Raw genomic sequence first — 22,696 nt, forward strand, 5'->3', positions numbered from 1 at the left:
GAAAATGCCAGCACCTTGCTGTGCAAATCCTGCCGGAATACTGCCCCTTGGGCCCGTGGTGTGGAAAATTCGTGGCTGCCACTAAAACCAGTGATGGCCGAGGAAAGAACAAAAGACCGTGTCAGGTGATCCTGAGGGACGGAAGAAGCCCAGTCACAGGTCTCAGCACAGCTCTGGCGATCTGGGAACTCAAAAGTTGCCAAACTACCTCCTAGAACAACTTCGGGAGCTTTGTGTTTTGGTCCATTTGCCTCTTCCTTCTGTGGCTGCTCTAAGCAGGCTCTCCAATGATCTCTTCTTGGCGGTCCGAGCCTTATCCCAGTTTCCACATATGGGTTGATCAGAACTTTGACCTTCTGGTAGCTTCTGGTGTGGACATAGTCACCCGGGCATGATTAATGGGCCATTCTGTCTCTTGTGTGACCCATTAGGCCTGAGACCAAGCCTTCCTAGGAGTCACTGCTCTTGACGTTTGTGTGTGGGAGGCACTGTTACTTGCCTACTTGAGAAACATTTTCCCCCTTTCCCTATTATTAGAAGTCCAATTTTGTTCAGGGTAGCACCAGTGCCCACAAAAATGCCCACATTTCCCAAGGCCTCTGCAGCTAGGGCTGGCCAGGTGACATAGCTCTGAGTTGTGTGGGGAATGTGCCAGAAATTTCTGGAAATTTCTTTGCTCTCATAAGCACCACCTTATCTTCCTTCCCTTTGTCTTCCTCTTCCTGTTTGGAATATGGACCTAAGGATGAGTCTGGAGCTGGAGCAGCCATCTTGAGGCCATGAGGTAAAAAACATGAGCTAAAAGTCTTATGCTCAGAGTAATGGAGCAGAAAGACAGAAAAAGCCTGAAATTTCATGTTGTAGTGGGTAGGCCTGCCCTGACCTTTGTGGGGCTTAGGTGAGAGTACAGGTGGAGGCCTCCACGTCGTGTCCAAGTTCAAAAAATTAACCACGCTAATGACCTTGTACCTTGACAACACACTCCACAATGATGAAATTTAAAAAGTATACATAAAGCCATTGTTTTTATATGACTTAAAGTTAGCAAACTATCAACGACAGCTAAATATTTTAGTGTATTTTTTCTGTATTCTACTGCGCAGTAGTCAATCGTGAATTATGATTCAGGATTTTACTGTGCCTTGGAATCAGCGTTAGTTTTGAGCATTAATTATCACCGTTGGGGGGGGGGTGTCGACAGAAAGAGGTTGGACGAGGCCTACTGAAGGAATAACCCAACTAACAGCAGGACATGATCTGGATGTTTTGGTTGAAAGTCGATCTCAAATGAGCATGTTTCATTATGATTTATGTCCTTTTCAAGAAAAAAAAAATTACAGAACCCTTTTATTCTTGTGGGTTTGGAAGATATTTTTGGCCTGATCCTAGAGGATTACGAGTTTCCTCCGTTCGTACATCTTGTATACTGTTCCGGAAACCGAGCTCAGCTAAATAATTACGAACACAGTTTCACAACATAAAGGTTAAAGAAGTTCTTTACGAAGACACACGATGGATGATAGCTTTCTCTTTCTTAAACGGCAGTCCCACAGGTCAGGCGGAAGGCAGACTTAATAGGTAGCTATCATGTCAAACCGCAGAGAACTCTGAATTCTGTGGTGGCAGATTCTCTGACCTCACCACCAACACACAGAGCCTTCAGTCCTCATGTGGTTTCAGAGTCAGAAAAGCGGTCTTTCCGTAGCCCTTTCTGACAGGCTTTCAAAGGGAAATGCTTCCAGAATCCTCGAATGAGGACAGCTATGCTGTAGGATCGCGGTTGAGAGTTTACGAGGGTTCAAACTCTACCCGAGAGCATTCATGTGCGGACAGCAGAGAGTGGGGCTCTTAGGAGACAGTGCTTACTGATGATGCCCCAGAGTCTAGAAAGCTCTCCAAGCCTGTGAGACCAGCCTGGCCTCAATCCATAGTCTTAATTATGCGAATTCCCGTTCATTTCGACTTCTGGTTTAGACTAGGCTTTTGTCTTAGCCCCAGAACATTATGATCTTCTAGCACTGCTCATCCAGGGAGACGGAACTGATGTGTGGAAGGAGGCTGACTGCTGTGGCCCGAATTGTGTACCGCCCCCCCCCACAGCCCCCAAATTCCTTTGCTGAAGCCCTAACCCCCGGTGTGACTGTATGTGGAGACAGCCCTTTTAAGGAGGTGAAATGAGGTCATGAGGGTGGGGACCTGATCTGATAGGACTGGTGTCCTTGTAAGAAGAGAAAGGGACACCACAGCTCACCTCTCTCCATCATGCGAGCACAGCCAGAAGGTGGCCTTCCACAAGCCAGGAAGAGAGATCGCACCAGAGCCTGACCACGCTTGATCTTGGACCTTCAGCTTCCAGAACGGAGATAATAAGTCTCTGCTGTTGTGTGTGGTATTTCATTATGGCGGTCCCGGGCAGACTACCGCACAGTGGTTTACCCCCAGTTCATGTCTCACTGAAATCTAGTCCGTGCTTCCCCAAACTCTTCCTTCCCGAAATAGGTGTAAGAATTTAGCTGCACGACTGGTTTAAATATACAGGGTATTTCATGTTTCATTTTTACGTTTTGTTTTCTCCTTACCCTGATGATTGTATTTGAATGTGAAAGTAGAGAAGACCCTCTCCCCCTCCTCTCCCCCTCCTCTGTCCCTCCTCCCCCTCCTCTCCCTCCTCCTTTCCCTCCACCCTCTCTCTCCTCCTCCCCTCCCCCTCCCCCTTCCTCATTTGGTCATGCAGAAGCATACACTCTGTGGGGAAACTGGCAGAGAGTTGAGATGACCTGTTTGGCCTGAAGGAAAAAATATTGGGCGGATTTTTCTAATGGCAACACCTCTGATGAACGCCTCCCAGTCCACAAACACCCATTCATGTGTGATCACCTTGGTGCCTCTGGTCAGATGCCTCAGCCCAGGGGAGTGTCAGAGTCAGGACTCCCCTGCTCACATGGGGAATGGGAGGATGGTCATGCTGTGCGGTGCTGTGAAAAGGGGATATTTTTGGAAATTGCTGTAATAAACGGAATTATATCAAACGATTTAAAGAGGAGAGTGTCTGTTGGTGCCCCCCACTGCCAACGCACCCACCCCATGTCTGCATGGGCAGGTCTGGGTCCCCCGGGGTCGCGTGTGGGCTGAAGGCCATCTACACTTTGCCCTGGACTCCCATGACCCTTTATCTGTAACTCCTTTTTTCAAACAACAAATGTTTCCATAGAAAGAGACCCACTTGTTATCTCTCTGGGCCATTTCTCAAATGTTTAAGCAAAACGCTTGGTAAAAGAGACCATTCAGTTTGGCTTTGCTCGGTAGTTTGCTTCCGAGATGACAGAGGACACCTTTTTGCCACCAACTCTTGGAAATCCCTCTCACAACAAGAACAAGAGACGGAAACACAAGCTCAGTCCTGGATGAAACTGGACAGAATCACACAACTGAACTGTCGCTGATGAGGAAGCAGGGCAGTGGGGGCAGGGAAGCATCCTACAGCCTGTGGAGCCGAGTGAGCGGGGCGAGGGGAGGGCTGACGACTGAGGGGATCTCATAAGCAGCCCTAGACCCTGCCTTCTCGTTTCTCTCGCTTCCGCCCGATTCGCGGCCAGCTTCTTGCCCCAGCTGCATCGAATCCCCTGAGCACCTTGAAAAATGCTGATGTTCAGACCAGCCCAAACCCCTCCATGCTGTGACTTGGGTGACCGGGGACGTCGAGAAGGACCTGGGCTCCACCTCTGTGCCCTTCCTCCTCTGCTCTTTGGGCTCTGCTGGCCTGCAGAGAGCAGGTGTCCCGCCACTTGTGCCCATCGGGGAGGCTGCCATGTTCCGGCACAGCTGAGTGGGTGCATTTAATTCTAGGGTGCAGTGGGAGGACACTTCCTTGGCCAGCGGACAAGAAGCCGCCTTCTCCAAACAGCCTCAGTGGTGAGAAAGCTGGTGTTTTGATCCCCATCTCTCTGGCTCCAACACCCATCTTTCGGCTAGCTCTGCATACTTTCTTAGGAAGCTACTGGAAGATGTGGTCCATCGGGATGGCGGGGGAACCGACAATAGCCAAGAACAAGGAAGACAGGAAATCCCAGAAAGGAGGGATTCAAGGCGCCCAGGGAATTTCCAGGGTGGTGGTGATGGAAAGTCCAAGGGCTAATTTATACAGCCGCAAAGAGTACAGACTAGCTGGGATGCGGGAGCCCAGCGCCCAAGAAAGAGTCTCTTGGAAACGAAAATGGAACCGACTGATTATCAGATAGGTTTAGCCCTGTAGCATGGGAAGGTGTTAAGGGGTGTGGGGAGACAGCACAGGTGCAAATAAAACAAAGTAAGTCCAACTATAAGGCAACTATTAACTTTGGGACAAAAAAATGTTGTAAAAGAAAGGAAATATAATCATGGTTTATCGCTTGATTCGGCAACGGAGAGCATTTACATGCCTCTAATAGCATAAATCCTGAACACCGATCCAACCAAAAGTAGCGCTGTGACTATGTTCAGAGGCAAGAGCACTAAATCCTGCGCTATCGTAATAGATGATTCTGAAATGGATTCATCGAGACAGAGTGGTATAGCTGTGCTTAAACATACAGAAGTAACAATCAGAAGAAAGTGCGGAGCGTTAAAGGTACCCAAAGAAATTGAGCCGGGCAATCGACGGCTCTTTTGTTCCGTTTCTGCTTTGTAAGAAGCCTGTTAATACTACTTGATGAAACAAGCATACAAAACCCCCCAAAGAACCAGGCACTCACGCTTTGCCTCGATAAAAATTAAAATGATAAAACCAGTTTGGGCTTGTACTCGACTCCCAACTGGGGCTCCGCTCTTGCAGAGGCGAGCCTAACCCAATGTATGCCCCAAGAAGATGTTCCGCCCTTTCTGTTTCTGGCATATTACCCAGGCTGTGCACACGCTAAGTGCCTAGTGCGGACATTTTGCTATTAAATGAAGATAATTAGTTACAGGCTAAGAATCTTGTAGTGTCGTTAATAGCAGGAAGTACCGTTTTATCTGCTTGTTTCTGATAAACAACAATTTCAGTGATAGTCTAGCAAGGTAGCGAGAGAGAGTTCTGGCGTCGGAAATTTTCAGACGTCTTGAGGTCCCCCCCGAGGTCTTTTGTGCTCGGTCCACATCAGACTCAGCACAAGGGACGCCACGGTCTTCACACATGGTCAGTTCTCTTAGCCACGTCCGTGGGGAACTTGATTCAAATTAGCTGGCTTTCAAGAGGTATGATTTTAATAGATACATACATGTGAATGTGAATACATAGAAATATATCATGTGAACCGCCTTTGAAGCACGTCGCGGTCCTAATTTACACTCCCATCTACATCCATAAGGGCTTTGAGGTGGCTTACAATAAAATAATAGCAATGAAAATCAGTTGGTGCATAATTGCCAATAATTAGAAGCAATCGAGATGTTCTTTGGTGGGGGAATAGACAAACATACCATGGCACATCTGTACAACACAATTATTCTGTGATAAAACGAAGCGAGGGGGCACCTGGGTGGCTCAGCCGGTTAAGCATCCGACTTCGGCTCAGGTCATGATCTCGTGGTGCGTGGGTTCGAACCCCACGTCGGGCTCTGTGCTGACAGCTCGGAGCCTGGAGCCCTCTTCGGATTCTGTGTTTCCCTCTCTCTGCCCCTCCCCTACTCACACTCTGTCTCTCTCCCAAAAATAAAATAAAAACATAAAAACATAAAAAAAAGAAGTGAGCTAGCAAGTCACTAAAACGACACAGAGGACACGCAGACGCATATCGGTCAGTGAAAGAGGCCAGGCTGAAAAGGCTACAAACATCCTGTATGATTCCAGCTCCGTGACATTCTGGAAAAGGCAAGAACTATGCAGGCAGCAGACAGATCAGGGGTGCCTGGAGTTATGGGGGAGGGAGGGGAGATTTTTAGGGCACGGTCACTATTCTGGAGGATACTGAAATGGTGGGCACGTGGCACTATGTTTGTTAAAACACAACACCAAGAGTGAACCTGATGTAAACCATGGGCTTTCGTTAATAATAACGCGTCAATGCTGGCTCATAACTAATCAGTGCACCTCACTAGTGCAAGATGTTAATAACCAGGGACACAATATACAAGAAGAAGGGAAATAGGGGAAGTCTCTGTACTTCCTGTTCCATTTTTCTGTAAGCCTGCTTGATTGAATGACTGAAAGAAATAAATCATTTGAAACAATTCAGGGCCTCAGTAAAACCCAAAACCATGAAATCAAGAATGAAGTGTCAGGTACAATTACCGTGGAGAGAGCTCAAGGTAAGAAAAGGTACTCAGCGAAACCAGATCTTTGTTCTGAAATTCTCCGACAGGCAGGCCCGGGGAGGGATGGGTTACACAGAGCACATTGCGAAAGGAAACAGATCAGTTTTCGCCAGGAGACACAGGCCAACTCAGAGATGAACTTGTCCCAAACTTTTCATTGAGAAGGGACAAACAGCATAATGGGTGATGGCCGGATTGGACTTCCACTAGACATTCTAGGATTACCATTTCTTTTCTGTTTTTTCTTTATTTTTTGAGAGAGAGAGAGAGAGAGAGAGAGCCCAAGTGGGGGAGGGGCAGAGAAAGGGGGTACAGAGCATCCGAAGCTGGCTCCATGACGACAGGCCGACAGCAGCGAGCCCAAAGTGGGGCTTGAACCCACCAATCACGAGATCATGACCTGAGCTGACATCGGATGTTCAACTGACTGAGCCACCCAGGCGCCCCTAGGTATCGCCATTTCTTAGCAATCCCCTGACTTAAAAAATCTGGGAAGGACGGACGGTACTTTGTGGTTAATAAAGACAGACCTGTGGGGGTAGAGAGGATGACGGAGACATCCCTTCTCTGGATGAGTGCTTGCCGTGATCAGATTTTATGGATTTTGCTTTGTCCTTCAGCTTCCAAGCTGAACCAAGGTTGGGCCAGATGTGTCTTGTATGTTTCTTTATCTCCTTATCTGTTGCATTTTTTTTAAAGGGGTGCTTTATGGGGCACCTGGGTGGCTCAGTCGGTTAAGCGTCCTCGTCTTGATTTTGGCTCAGGTCACGATTTCACTGTTTGTGAGATGGAGCCCCATGTCAGGCTCTGTGCTGACAGCTCGGCGCCTGCTTGGGCTTCTCTCTCTCTCCCTCTCTCTCTGCACCTCTCTCTCAAATTAAATAACTAAAACTTAAAAAATAAAAAAAATGAAAAGGGCTGCTTTAGAAGTCAAAGCACAGTGTTCTTATTATGACCGATTCCGAGTTTTAGAGTATAATCTTCTCGCTCCTTTCTTTGCATCAGCAAAGGAAATCACAATACCATAGATGTGGGTGGGAATCGAAGGGACTTTGCAGGTCAGGGGCCCAGACAGATGTGCAGGGTTTGCTTGTGGGCATACGGCTTGTTAACACCAGAGCTGGTTTTAGGACTCGGGGTGGTATCGGTTAGGTGCCTGACCCTTACGCCAGCATAAAATTACTGCCTTGGGTCGGGCCCGCCAGCGGGTCGGGTCAGGGGCGGCACCCAGAAGGCTGTGCCGTCCTGCCCGCCACGGATCCTGCCCGGCTCCCAGGAGGACATGTCCTATCTGGGCCCACAGGGTTTCAAGCAGCCCCTAGGAAGAGTTTTTGCACGAGGCCAACAGAACTGCACGTGGACCGACCGGTGCGGGGCCACAGACGGCTCAGTGAAAAGGACCGGGAAATTCTGGTCTCCTGATGACCTTGATGCCCTTGACCTCCCAGCCAACACAGCCACGGCAGCTTTCTGTAAGGCAGCCTAAAAGGAGAATCTAGTCACGCTTCCGGCCGGTGTGAGTGCTGAGGGTCATGAGTGTGCGTTGAGGACCCGCCATGGCTTTGTCAGCAGAATCCTGGATGCCGAGGGCAGCTCTCGGGTAAACGAACACCCGGGCTTTCTTCATCCCTCGAGGACAAAGAACTTGTTCATGAGCATCCCCCCCCCCCCCTCGGCTGCTGGCGGGCCGAGCTGCCCGAACGACAGGTGACTGGTGGCCCTGCGACAACTCACACACCATCTCTGCCACCGCCTCCCTGTGGACTCAGTGGTCGGGGATCACTGCTGGGGGCTTGCCCGCCCTCCGGACAGAGGGCCCGGGGTGAAGCAAACCTCACATCAACACAAATGTCATCGTGAAAAGTAAATCCATATTAGGTGCGAAGTAATCCCGTTGCCAGAAGTCAGAAATGCAAATTGTATTTTAAAGGTATTTATTTACTTACTTACTTACTTGTTTACTTACTTAGAGCGAAAGTCGGGGAGGGGCAGAGAGAGAGAGAGAGAGAGAGAGAGAAGCCCAAGCAGGCTCCTCACTGTCAGCTCAGAGCTCGACACAGAGCTCGATCCCACCACCCTGGGATCATGACCCGAGCTGAAATCAAGAGTGAGACGCTCAACCAGCTGAGCCACCCAGGTGCCCCTAGATCTCCCACTTCTTTAGAGGAGGAAGGAAAACATTTCTTTGTGCTACATCTTGGAAAAAGATAAGTCTTCTTTTTTTTTTTTTTTTTAATTTTTTTTCAACGTTTTTTATTTATTTTTGGGACAGAGAGAGACAGAGCACGAACGGGGGAGGGGCCGAGAGAGAGAGAGAGACACAGAATCGGAAACAGGCTCCAGGCTCTGAGCCATCAGCCCAGAGCCCGACGCGGGGCTCGAACCCACGGACCGCGAGATCGTGACCTGGCTGAAGTCGGACGCTTAACCGACTGCGCCACCCAGGCGCCCCAAGATAAGTCTTCTTAAAAGAGAAGATGTAGGCTATATGCAAAGGGTTTCCCCCCCCAAATTATAGATTTATGGAAAAATAGAAATGTTTTTGAAATAATAGTAAGTAAAAGAAAAAAAGGAACATAGAGTAAAAAGGGAAAAAGTAATGAAATGACATAATCCTTGGTTTTTAGAAAGAGGGAAACCATATCCTCTGACCCTGATCCCAGGACAACAAGGGTAAGAGAAATCTGCCGCCCAGGCACTGACGAGGATCAAAGGGTCCTCCATGCAATTCAACGTATCATGTATGTATGTACTCATTCTCATTCCAATGATCTTAAAGAGCCCACCCAGGCATCCCCCAGTGGAACTTATTATGTTCAGGTGGTTTAAAAAAAAAAAAAATGTGAAAGTAATGTGGTTTCTGCAATGAGATTTACGAGTAATTAACTCATGAGTCGCTTCTTTTGTGTTCTGCTCTGCCTCTGCTCTGTTCACCCAGCCAGGCCTTTGTGGTTTCTGGAAGACCCTGAAGAACCAGAAGCTGGAGGCCAAGACCCTACTTTGCCCAGTCCCGGCAGGAAAAATTGGTTTCAGTCTCCGCCTCCCTGGGAACGCGGTTTGTGGAGGAGGAGGGGGGAGGCGGGCGGGCTCTGAAGCACCACACGGAAGTGCAGTCTGGTTCTCCAGGAGCTGGAGGGCCTGAGGCCTGGGCTGCCCCCACACGTCCCTCCTGGCTGGCCCTACCGCGGCCCTGATCCCTTACGCCCAGGCCTGCAACCACGACCACTGATGTTGATTTATTTTGCTCTAAACACGTCAACTACATTGTGAAAAAACTCTCAGGGGTGGGGTGGGGGGGCGGTTAATACTTGAGGAATCTTCTCAGGAGGTTGGGTTCATCTCGTCTCTAGTGAAAGGGGGCTCCCTCTCTTATTCCACCCCCATGATGCTCTCCCATGGGTCCCATACCTACATCCAGTTGGATGACTGGGTTAGATTTTGCTGTTGGCCAAGGAGGTGTTGACCGCTTAACACAAATATGGAGTATTATATACTTGGTGTGGTACCGCGGGAAGTAAATCTTCGGCCTTTGTCCCTTCCTGGTGCACAGCTCCCACAACCCTTGGAATCTCTGGAGTGATGAAGGTCTTTTATATGTTAATGAGAGGCCGGATGGCTGGGGAGCCCAAACAGCTCTCAGAATTGAGGCTGGTCACCAAGAAGACCCGAGGTGGGATTAGAGGGCTGGGGATCGAGCTAATCGCCATCGGCCGAAGATGTCATCCATCACCCCTGTGTACTGAAACCTCCATAAAACCCCCCAGATCAAGGGGCTGGGGGAGCTTTGGGGGTTGACGGCCATATCCCGGTGCCAGAAGGTGACGTGAGAAGGCACAGAAGCTCCATGCCCTCTCAACCTACTTTGCCCAAACCATCTCTTCCGTTTCGCTGTTCCTGAGTCGGTCCCCTTTATAGGGAGCCAGTAATAGCTGTAAGTGAAGGTCTTTCTTCGGTTCTGTGAGCTGCAAGTTGTCCAACCTGAGGACGGGGGTGTGGGAACCCCTGATTCATGGCCGGTGATCCAGGCATCTGAAGTGAGGATGGTCACGCGCACTGAGCCCTTCACCTGTGGGCTTGGCTCTAACCCGGGGTAAGGTCAGAACCGAACTGAACTCGTGGACGCCCAGCTGGTGTCGGTGTGGGGTAACAAACTCACGCACCTGATGTCGGAGGGGGTGTGAATAAAAACAGTTCACGTTGGGGCGCCTGGGTGGCTCAGTCGGTTAAGCGTCCGACTTCGGCTCAGGTCACGATCTCGCGGTTTGTGAGTTCGAGCCCCGCGTCGGGCTCTGGGCTGATGGCTCAGAGCCTGGAGCCTGCTTCCGATTCTGTGTCTCCCTCTCTCTCTGCCCCTCCCCCGTTCATGCTCTGTCTCTCTCTGTCTCAAAAATAAATAAAAAACAATAAAAAAAATTAAAAAAAAAAACAGTTCACGTGACAGCATCAGTATAGTCATTCTGGTTTGGTAATTTGTATTTTGTTTTCTGTGAGTGATATTCATGGGAATCTAGAAAAGGACTTTCTGAGCGCACGGGGGCCTCATCCCGGGACCCTTGAGCTCTCCCCAGGGGACGCCAGATGATGCCCACCCTGCAACAGCTGACGGCTCCCCCCTATCCATCTCCCTGTTACGTTGGGGTGGAAATCAAGACACAAGACAATTAAGGAATTTGCCCCAAATCATGTAGGGTAATGGTACCGCTGAGATGAACACCCATGTCCCTGATTTGTTAATTCTATGCTGTTTGCCCGCGTTGTTTCTCAAAAGAAAGCTCTCGGGAGAGGCCAGAAAGGACAGAAGGTCAAGGACGTCTCTGTCTGTGACATTCAGGTGCCGGGTAAAACTCCCCTGAATCCAGGTGCCACCCAGGATAAGGACAGAAGAAGGGGGTGAGGGTGGGGAACAGCCCAAACTGACCAGAGTAGCTGCTTATGAACTTAAACTAGGAACCCAACTGATTTTGAATTGCAATGTTAGATTTTGGGGGGTTACCAAAGTGCTAAAAGGTTTAGTTCACCTGTAAACTAGACAACGTTATTGGGACGGTCGGGGTTCTCCCGAAGCAATCGCATAGATACAGGAAGAAATGCATTTCCAGGCACTGGCTCACGTGATCGTGGGGGCTGGCAAGTCCGAGATCCAGAGGGCAGGCCGGTAGGATGGAAACATTTAAAAAATGGAGATGTAATTCACATCCATAGAATTCACACTCCGAGTGTACAACTCAGTGCGTTTTAGCGTATTTACATGGAGCTGTGCAACCGTCCTAACTATCTAATTTGGGAACATTTTTATCGCCCCAGAAAGAAACTCTGTACCCACTACCAGTCACTCCCCATTTTCTCCCCCAACCACTGATCTATTTTCTGTCTCAGTGGATTTGCCTGTTTGGGACATTTCGTATCAACGGAGCCCGACAGCAGGGGGTTTCCCGCATCGGGTTTCTTTAACTTTGCGTGTTTTCAAAGTCTTCCGCATTGTAGTGTGTCAACCCTTCATCCCTTTGCGTTGCCGGGTAATATCCCATCGTGCAGACGGAACACGTCTCACCCACCCGTTCACCAGTTGATGGACATTGGGCTGTTTCTGCTCTTAGGCTGTCACGAATAATGTGGCGTGAACATTCGGGTACAAGTTGGCTGTGGACATAGGTTTTCAGTTTTTCGGGTCTTTTCCTTGGAGTGGAATCACTGAGTCACGCGGTGGGTGACTCTGTGTCTAACCTGGTTTTTTTCTAAAGTTTATTTAATTATTTAGAGAGAGAGAAACAGAGAGATGGGCAGAGACACACAGAAAGAGAGAGAGAGAGAGAGAGAGAGAGAGAGAGAGAGACTCTCAAGCAGGCTTCTCAAATGCAGTCAGCACACAGAGCCCAACGTGGGGCTCGAACCCACGAACCGTGAGATCATGACCTGAGCTGAAGTCGGACGCTCAACCGACTGAGCCACCCGGGCGCCCTTGTGTTTAACCTTTTGAGGAAGTGCCACCCTGTTTTCCATGGTGGCCACGCCACTGTGTGCCCTGACCAGCGCTGTATGAGGCTCCCATTTCTCCACATCCTCGTCGATACTTGTCATTATCTGTCTTTTCGATTACAAGCCTTCTATCTTAGTGGGTGTGCCCTGGCCTGTTTGTGTTTGTGTACAAGCTGCAAGCTAAGAATAGCTTTTATATTTTTAAAGCGTTATAAAACACACACACACACACACACACACACACACACACAGAAAATGTGGCTCACAAAGCCTAGAACATTCACTCTCCGCCCTTGGAGTTTGGCTGGCCACCCCGGCGGCCATCCCTAACCCTTCCGATGGGGAGAAAAAGCACTTCTGGCTCTCTGTGTTCTTCCTCACTGGTCTCTCGGGAGAAGACAGAACCCTGTCCTGGCCCCTTCCTGCTCCCACGTGCGCCTGCCCGGGCCCCGTGAAGACGTCTGTGGTGTGGGATCGCCGCATTCAGCGCGTCGATCACGTGTTTCACAGTAGGGTCTGTCTGAGACCCTCGAAGACAGAGATCGGGCTTTGTTTCCTCTTCCTATTCTGAGTCTAGTGCCCAGCACATGCTACCGAATCAACGAAGGCACAGAGGGTAAGACAAGCCCCTGTCCTCAGGAAGCCGAAGGCGTAAGAGGGGTGGCACGTCTTGTATCCCAGGACCGTGCTGAGCCCAGAGGCACCGGTTACCGTGCTGGGTCGGCAGAGCAGCCCCCGGCACGGGCCCTGGGCAGGCAGCTGGGGCCCAACCACCCCGAGAACGAGGCCTTTGTTCTCGTGCAGAACTGGACACTGTGTGTGGATCCGATAGCCCGGGCTGGCCAAATGGGCCTCCCCTGCCTCCGGCCTGGGGCTCTTTGCTATGACATTTGCATAGACGTGGACCCCTGTGCCAAGCTGGCACCTCATGTGGTGATCTGGGCCCCGTGGAAGTCACTAGAGTTCTTTACCAGACCTTCGTGGCTCTTCCTTTCCGGGCTCTTGTACGAGGGCACTGCCCATCCACTCTGTGGCCATTTGACTCAGTGGAACCTCGAAAGGTCAGTGTGCATTTTGCCCTGTTTCCTTCTGCACGTGCCCTGACCTCAGGCACACGTGACCGACGGAGCCCACGTCCGTTTGGGTGACTCTGACGACCAGAGCCTTATAGGCCAGGTAGGACGTGCCATGTAGGATTTGAGGTCGTACAGGGCCGTGGCCTGACCTAGATTGTCCTAACCTATACATCCCACGTCCCGTGGGAGTTCACCCAAGGGAGGGGCTGGGGTGGCCGCTGTAGGAGGCAGGGTTGACCCAGGCCCTCAAGGATGGGAACGGCAGTGGTGGGCAGAGGGCCAGGGGAGCGAGAATTCTGGAAAAGACCCACGTGGGGGGTGTGCTGCCCCCCGACACATTTCAATGACCCTTTGCAAAGGCCACGTTCCTGCTCTGATTTTCTTCCAGGGCTGAAGCTGCTTCCGGATATACCTTCTGAGGAAGAGTTTCCGTGATTGAGCATCGTACTGTAGGTAGTCCCCGGGTGAACGCATCTTGATCGCTCATTCTGCGGCTTATCTTACTCTGCAGTGGATCCAGCAATAAATAGGTTCTGCTTTCTTTGGATTATAAAATTATCCAGCCCGGCTATGCAGAGAGGGGAAAAGGAAAACAGCGCAGCCCCAGGGCAGCAGTGGTCGGGGGGCCTCGCAAAGTGAATCACGCTCTTGCCCAAAGAGCCACCCCCGGGCCGGGGTGAGAGCAGTGCACGCTCTGTTCTGTGCATGAAGCCAAGGGCTCCCTGGGGAAGCCGCGGCTGGAATTCTCACCCCAAGCTTAAAGGGGTATTTCATGTTCCTTTCCTGGTACAGGTCACAGGCCACCGTTTTCTCTTTTATTAGCTTGATCCTTTAGAAATAATGACAGGGGCGCCTGGGTGGCTCAGTTTGTTGAGCGTCTGTCTCTTGGTTTCAGCTCAGGTCACGATCTCAGGGTCTGTGAGTTTGAGCCCCACGTCAGTGCAGAGCCTGCTTGGGATTCTCTGTCTCCGTCTCTCTCTCTCTCTCTCTCTCTCTGCCCACTAGTGCTCTCTTTTCTCTCTCAAAAATAAATATATAACTAAACTTTAAAGAAAAAAAAGAAAGAAGGACACAAATTATTTTGGTGCCGGTATGGGTCCATCTACCAAAACTGAGATTGCACAGAGGCGTTGATGGATTTCAGGAAAAGCCCGTGGTCAGCATCACTCACTGCTTGTCCAGCCTGACACATTCGGCAGAGGAGCACGTGTCCCCTCAGGGTCCCCTGCCGCTGTCCGCTCCTGGAGTGGGGTTGCTTTCCTTCAACGACAAAGGGACAGGAGGAACAATGGTTGCACTTGACTCACGAAGTGACTAACGACCTTCTGGGCCAAGAAGTGCAGGTGCACATGTTTTCTCGGCAGGGAGTATGCGAGCTGGGTTTTATGGGCTGCAAACTCCTATCAGAAGTTGATAAGAGAGGTTCTGGGTTATTGGTTCTCGGCCGATTGGAAAAGTATTTCATAAGCCCCAAGTGTGAAACACCTAAGGATGAATCATCCACATGGGCCACGTTCCCCACAAAAAAATCTATCTGTTGGCATAAACACACACGCACACACGCACGCACATGAATATAAACACATGCACACAAACCTTAAACCTTATCATCTGGGCCCCTGAGGAAGTGGTGAAATCAGACAGCGCGTCGCACCCCTCCCCCCCAATTACAGCCAGAAAGTGAAATCTGCTCCAAGAGCAGGGAAAGAGCGGCCCCGAGGGAGTTGTTGTCATAAGGAAGAAGCCAAGAGACCCAGGGATCTGTGCACAAGGAGTCATTGTTGACAGGTGCATCGTTGGGATTCCATGCCTGTGAGCATCCCAGGCTTTTAAATGCCAGTGGGTTGGGCCATCTCCTGGTATCTTCTCCACAGACTCCCCGGTGCTCTGGGCACCTGGTCCCTTCGGAAGGGCACTCCCGGAGCTTGTCACCTTATCGCACAGTGTCACACAGCGACTGAAGCAGAGTTGCTCAGGGCAGACAGACCAACGCTTTGGAGTGTCCAAGTTCTGAATGTTTTACGGATAATATTTTGTGGCCGTACAACCGTCACACAAATCCCAGGTTCCTCGAGGTCAGTGGTGGGGTCTCAGTCAGGGCTGCATTCCCTACGCCTACACCTGCGTGTGGGAAGCGACATGCGGAGCAACCTGGCCCCTCTCTCTCTCTCTCTCTCTGGGTTCAAGAGCCATGGAGCTTCCCATAAGAGGGTCAAAAAGCTGTGCTTCTGTTACTTTTTCCCTTTTTAAAGTTTATTTATTTATTTTGAGAGAGAGAGAGAGAGACCATGCACAGGAGAGGCAGAGATAAAGCATGAGAGCAGGGGAGGGGCAGAGGGAGGGAGAGAGAGAGAATCCCAAGCAGGCTCCGCACTGTCAGTGCAGAGCCCGCTGCGGGGTTCGAACTCACAAACCCGTGAGATCACAACCTGAGCCGAAATCAAGAGACGGACGCCTAACCGACTGAGCCGCCCAGGCGCCCCTGCTTTTTCTCCTTGAGGGCCAGTCTTCGTTGAAAGGAATAAAGCTCTTAAAAACTACCCCACTGCAGCCTCCTCAGGGATCGAATCCAACTGTCGTGTAAGAAGAGCTTATCGTCCTGAGTGTTGTAGGTAAAGATGAGTCGGCGACGCTCCGTGGTGAGGGCAGAGGGCAGCTGCAGCCTCTGCTGCCCCAGGGTTGTAAGCGGATTTCTCTGCAGCCTGGGTGGGCAGCACGGCCCTCCAGTGTCCGCCGTGGGCTCTCCCCCTGTTGTCCGAGCTTGTCTGCACCTCATCTGTCTGCGCTGGCACCTATCAGAGGTCAGGCCCGAAAACTGCAACAGAAAAGGGGCAGGTGGGTGGCTGGGGTGATAACACAAATTCTGCCCACCAATCTGGGGTCAACAGCTGATCTTAAAATGGGTGAGATAGAGGGGGAAGGTGGGGAAGAAGGAGGAAGGGAGGAGAGAGAAGGAAGGAAGGGAGGGAGGGAGGGAGCGAGAGGAAGAAAGAAAGAAGGGAAAAGAAAAAGAAGAGTAAAAGAAAGAAGGAAGGAAGTAAGGAAGAGGAAGAGAAAGAAAAGAAAAAAAGAAAAAGAAAAGAAAAAAAGGAGAGGGGAGGGAGGGAAGGGAGGAGGGAGGCGAGGCGGAGAGACTTTCTGGCACTTGTCCCAAGCATTTCACCCACAAACTGGTTTAGGCCAGTGAGACAGGATGTTCTGCAGAGCAAAGATCATGTGATCGCACAGTGTGAACAAACAGATGGTGTATCATTAACAAAATGCAAGGCTGCGTTTCAGAGTCTCTGCAGGGTGTCGGTGACCCAAGCGATTTAATTAAAAACATTAAAAAAAAAAAAAAAAGTGGCTGAGGCCAAAGTTTCATCCGGTTCAGCCTCTGTTCAGGCTCGGAGGGGCTGCCCCTGAGTGCAGGTCACGTATCTGCCCCTAGGTGAAGTGTGACCAATTGGTGGCCCTCCGTATCATCCCATCTGGGGTCGTGCGGCCCACGGCGGGCGGGGGGTGGGGAGCTCCAGGAGGGAGACCATCCCCCCTCCCTTCCTCACGAGGAAAAAGCACAGGGAGTTTAGGGGCCGTGAGGACCAGGCCCGTGCACAGTGAGTCCTGAGTGTGCACCAACAGGTGGCCGGTGTCGCCTTGGTCCTAAGGAGGCCCCTGCCGGGGCTGTGGGGAGCCCCGGTGGGAGCGAGAGCTCCAATGACACAGGGGCCACCAGGAGCCCCGCTCTGCCATCAGCAGCATAAGGCGATGGTCAGGGCTGTGCGCTTGGGCCTCAAAGGCCTTTATCCGAACCCCTGTCTCCCCATCCCCCGGGGCGTAGACACCTACTGAAGTCGGCCTTGGTGTCCCCGCCCGGAGGCTCATGACATGACAGCGCTTCCCTCTTGGGAGGAAGCCATGGTGAGGGGAGGTAAAGGCAGCGACCACCGACGGGGCCTGTAATGCAGGTGACCGCCCTTGCTGCCCTGAACCGGGCTCCTTCCCCAGGACACCCCGGCCTCACTGGAGGGGCTGCTGGGCCACAGATCACAGCAGAAAAGGAAGGAAAGGGACCAGCGCAGGGTGGGGGGGGGGAGGGTTTGCACCAGGCAAGACGGACCCTGGGGAGCGAGGGTGGGGAGGTTGAAGGGAGTTGGGGATAGTGCAAGGATCTGTGAAGAAGCATACAGAGGACGCTGGGTTTTGCCTGCTTATTCTATTTAGGAATTTATAGACTCATGGGCGTTTGAGCCCAGAGCGGAGAGGACCCTCGTTAACCCTAAGCACCACGCGTGAGAATCGAGAGGACTTTTTTGCACTCCAACGTCCGTGGACAGCGGCAGCTTCCTTGACTCCGGAAATCCTAAATAAAGTGCACCTCGGCGAGCGATGCGTCTAACAGACGCACAAATCCGGCGTCGCAGGCTTTCGAGAGACGTGTGCATCCCGGACCCGGAAGGCTTTTTTGATCAGCTGGGAAAGAGAGCGGCGCGTCTATGTGTTGCTCCAGCGACAGGAGCGGCGACCGGCCCCTCTAAGGCGGCTTTCCTGTCGACGCGTGTTCATCATTGGCTAGTGGTACTTGAGGCCCCACTGCGTGCTGCGCTCCCGAGGCAGGGAGGATGGAAAGGACCCTGTGGCCCCTGCCCCGTGAGGTTCTAGTGGGGGGAGGCAGACAGAAAAGCTCATAGCTACATTGTGTCGGGTCTAGTTACGTTATTTATTAAAAAAAAATTTTTTTAATGTTTATTTTTGACAGAGAAAGAGAGAGAGAGAGAGAGAGACAGAGCATGAGCAGGGGAGGGGCAGAGAGAGAGGGAGACACAGAATTAGAAGCAGGCTCCAGGCTCCAAGCTGTCAGCACAGAGCCCGACGCGGGGCTCGAACCCACAGACCGCGAGATCGTGACCTGAGCTTAAGTCAGACGCTCAACCGACTGAGCCACCCAGGCGCCCCCCTCGTTACTTTAGATTAGACTGGCAGAAGGTTCTCTGTGTTGTTTCAACTGTGATCGGAATGACAAAAGAATCCAGCTCCGCAGAGTTGAGGAGAGCCTTCTAGGCAGGCGGGAACAGCTTGTGCAAAGGGCCTGAGGTGGAAACAAACCTTGGTGTATTTCGGGGAAGAAGGTCAACGTGGCCGAGTGTGGGGAGCAGCCGTTCTGGGAACCATGTGATGAGTGGCGAGGGAGGTTGAAAGGAGCCGGGTCGGACAGGGCTTTTAACCCTGCGTAGAGGGTCTGACTTTTCCTCCAGGTTCATGAGGGGTTGGAGCAGGGAAGCAGTGGAATCCGATTTGTGCTTGAAGAGAGCGCCCTGGGTACTGGGGGAGAGTGGCCTGTGGCTGTGGGTGGAGGCAGTGAGACCAGGGAGGGGGCTACTGTGGAATCCGGTCATGAGACCCTGGGGACTCCGACTGGGGCGTGGTCAAGGAGATGGACAGCAGTGGCTGGCCTCGGTCACACTCCGGGGACAGGACTCGATATCAAGGAGGGAGAGGAATCAGGGACGATTTCCAGGCGGGTGGCACATTGGAGCAGAAAGAAGGCTGAGTGTGCCTGGGAGTGATTCCGGGCGCGGCAAGGAAGGTTCACTTCTGGTTTTGTTTTTTGTTTTTTTCAGCGAAGTAAGAGGAACTGAAAGGGACAGAGAGTTCGGAGCGGAGAACAGTGGTTCTCAAACGCGAGCATGCGTCAGGATCATGAGGAGATTGTGTTAAATTACACAGCTGGGCCCCACCTCCTTCTGAATCAGCAGGTCTGGGGTGCGGCCTGAGGATGTGTGTTTCTAGAACGGTCGCAGGTGATGCTGGGCTGCTTTCCAGGGCTCCCGTGTGGAGAGGCCCGGGTGTTCACGACTAAGGAGAGGGTGGGAAGGAAAGCAAACATGTGATAACCAGGTGACGCGACTTTCCAGACACGCTGAGTGCCACTGGAGATGTATGGCTGTCGTGGACCCCTGTGGACGACGTGGCCTTGGGGACCCGCGCAAAACCCAGCTCCCCTCCAGTCAGCAGACCTGTGTGCGAAAGCACTCGGTTTACGTGGTAATAACACGTGTAGGGGTCTCTGTTTCACTTTTCTTTTCTTTCTTTCTTTTTTTTTAATAGTTTTTTTCTTTTAGTGTTTGTTTATTTTTGAGAGAGAGAGAGAGAGAGACAGAGCATGAGTGGGGGAGGGGCAGAGAGAGAGGGAGACGCAGCATCCGAAGCGGGCTCCAGGCTCCGAGCTGTCAGCACAGAGCCCGACGCGGGGCTCGAACTCACGAACCGCGGGATCGTGACCTGAGCCGAAGTCCGACGCTTAATTGACTGAGCCACCAGGCGCCCCGGTCCATTTCACTTTCCATGATCACTTGCTTTGACCCAAATTTTCAATGAGCCAACCAATCGAAGGTCCTACTCACTTTAGATTCTGGGATTTCTACTGTTCTTGACTATTTTGTAGCAAATCACAACAGTTCCAGTAATTCCACGTGCTCATCAAAAGAAGCAGTATTCTTTGAGCCAATACCGTGTGCACGACACGCGAGCATACGCACGTGCGCACAAACATCACTGAAAACGTTACCTCATCAACTTGGCAAAGTAAGTTTAATTCACTAATAACCCGAGGGGCGCCTGGGTGGCTCAGTTGGCTAAGCATCTGACTCATTCTTGATTCCGGCTCGTCATTATCTCATGGTTGGTAGGATCGAGCCCCACGTGGGGCTCTGTGCTGACAATTCAGAGCCTGCTTGGGATCCTCTCTCTTACTCTTTCTCTGTCCCTCCCCTGCTCACACACACTCTCTCTCCAAAAATAAATAAATAAACTTAAAACAAAAAACGGGGAAAGAAAGTACCTAAATTTTTAGCATTTTGTTAACCGATTGCAGACTCTGGTCAGATACCACACACATTTATTAACCAACTACTTACTATGTAAATGTCTGACTCTTTGAGAGATGCTAAAAAATAATATATTACCTGGTCCATATGCTCAATGAAGTTCTTCTTGTTGGTGACATAAGACCTCTGTTCTAGAAGCTAGAACAATGTAAAATAGGCTATAATCAAGTGCTCTAGTCATTCGAAAAGAACTTGCTCTGTATTACCTCTGTGAGCTTCCCAATTCAAAACTTGGCATTCTAGGGGTGCCTGGGTGGCTCAGTTGGTTAAGTGTCTGACTTTGACTCAGGTCATGATCTTGTGGTTCGTGAGTTCGAGCCCCGCGTCTGGCTCTGTGCTGACAGCTCGGAGACTGGAGCCTGCTTCGGATTCTGTGCCTCCCTCTCTCTGCCTCTCCCCTGCTCATGCTCTGTCTCTGTCTCCCAATAATAAATAAACATTAAAAAAATTAAGGGAATATCTCAAACATTTTTGTATTTATACTGTTTGTTTGTAGTCTTTGTCAGGTTAAGGAAATTTTATTCTAATCCTAGTTTACTAACAGTTTCTTTTTTTAATCGAAACGAAGAGGAATTTTGTCAGTTTTTTTTTTGCACCCATTGAAATTATCAAGTTTTTTCTCACTCAGTCTGTTACTGTGGAGGATGGTAACCCAGAGTTGTCCAAACTCAAGGTGAAGGGCACAGTCCTCCAGACTGTCAAGTCTGCCCAAGACTTATGATGCCAGGTGCAAGTTCAGGAGTCCTCGCGTCCCTGTCTCCCAGACCAGCTGGCTACACAGTTGGGGGTCTGGATTCCCTTGGTTCACTACAATGATTCACACACTCAAGAAAGTGCTATACTTATTACTACAGTCTTATCTTAGCAAAAAGATACAAAACAGAGCCCGCCAAGGGAAGAGTTACCTAAGGCAGAATTTGTAACTGGGAGAGTTTCAGACACAAAGCTTTTGTGTCCTCAGGGAGGCATTACCTTCCCAGCATCAAAGTGTGGCAATAAGCAAAGTTTGCCAACCCAGGAAGCTTTGGTGTCCAGACTTGTGCTCAAGATTTCATTACATAGGTATGATTGACTGAATTATTTTCAATCAATGTGGATTTGACTTCCGTTTCCAGCAACACCCCTGCTCCCCACCCCACCCAAGACAGGCTGATTTTAAGTGGCCCAAAGCCCCAGCTCTCTAATCACATAACTGGTCTTTCTGGCATGGGCAGTCCCCACCCTGAGTCATCTTATCAGGATAAACTCTTAACGGTGGTCCAGGGGGCCCATCATGAATAACAAAAACGCTCCTCTTACTCAGGAAATTTCAAGAATTTAGAGGATACCTCCCAGGAGCTGGAACAAAGGCCAGATCTCTCTTTGGATAAAGTGAATTCTTCATGAGGCAATGCCACTCATAGGTCTCCTGAGGTCAACCCAACCTTGCACTCCTGGAGAAATATAACATGATCTTTTAAGAACATGAATACATCTGGGGCACCTGGTGGCCCAGGTGGTTGAGCATCCGAGTCTTGATTTCAGCTCAGATCGGGATCCCAGGTCATGGTATGGGATCAAGCCCTGTGTTGGACTCTGTGCTGAGTGTGGAGTCTGCTTGGGATTCTCTCTCTCTCTCCCTCTAACCCTCTCCCCCACTGATGCTCTCTCTCTCTCTCTCTCTCTCTCTGTCTCTCTCTCTCTCTCTCAAAAAAAAATGACTATTTTACTAATTTTTAAAAGAATTCTGCACCAATATTTATATAATTATAATTTTCACTCTCTTCCTGACCTACTCTGCTTTTGTAAATTAAGATTACACTGAGCTCCTAGAATGAGTTAGAGAGCGTTGTCTTTGTTTGTGAATCCAAGAAGAATCTTCGTTGGATTGGAATGATAGGTTCCATGAAAATGTGGGGGCACTTACCTGTGAAACTATCCGAACCTGGTATTTTACTTTGGCAGGTCTTTTAAGACTGTTTCAATTATTAAAATAATTATAGGACTATTCAAGCTTTCTATTTCTTCTTGAGTCAGCATTGAGAAATTGCACTTTTCTTTAAAACATTTTTTAATGTTTATTTATTAAACAAAAATTTGATTAATGTTTATTCATTTTTTGAGAGAGAGAGAGAGTGGGGGAGGGGCAGAGAGGGAGGGAGACACAGTATCTGAAGCAGGCTCCAGGCCCTGAGCTGTCAGCACAGAGCCTGACTTGGGGCTCAAACCCACAAACCGGGAGATCATGACCTGAGCCTAAGTTAGATGGTTAACCAACTGAGTCACCCAGGCACCCCAATGTTTATTTATTTTTAAGAGAGAGAGAGAGAGAGGGAGGGAGGCACAGAACGTGCATGGGGGAGGGGCAGAGAGGGAAGGAGACACAGAATCCGAAGCAGGCCCCAGGCTCCAAGTTGTCAGCACAGAGCCTGATGTGGGGCTTGAACTCCCGAACCGTGAGATCATGACCTGAGCCAAAGTCAATGCTTAACTGATTGAGCCACCCAGGCGCCCCTCGAGTCTCTATTC

General features: G+C 50.5%; 1 non-coding gene across 1 annotated transcript; it reads right to left on the reverse strand.

Moving 5' to 3' along the window:
• Positions 1-18,167: 18,167 nt before the first annotated feature.
• On the reverse strand, positions 18,168-18,252 carry TRNAL-UAA. Its single transcript has one exon. It is a non-coding gene; the product is annotated as a tRNA-Leu (tRNA).
• Positions 18,253-22,696: the final 4,444 nt, after the last annotated feature.

Source organism: Lynx canadensis, chromosome C1 (assembly GCF_007474595.2).
Source record: "Lynx canadensis isolate LIC74 chromosome C1, mLynCan4.pri.v2, whole genome shotgun sequence".
NCBI lineage: Eukaryota > Metazoa > Chordata > Mammalia > Carnivora > Felidae > Lynx > Lynx canadensis.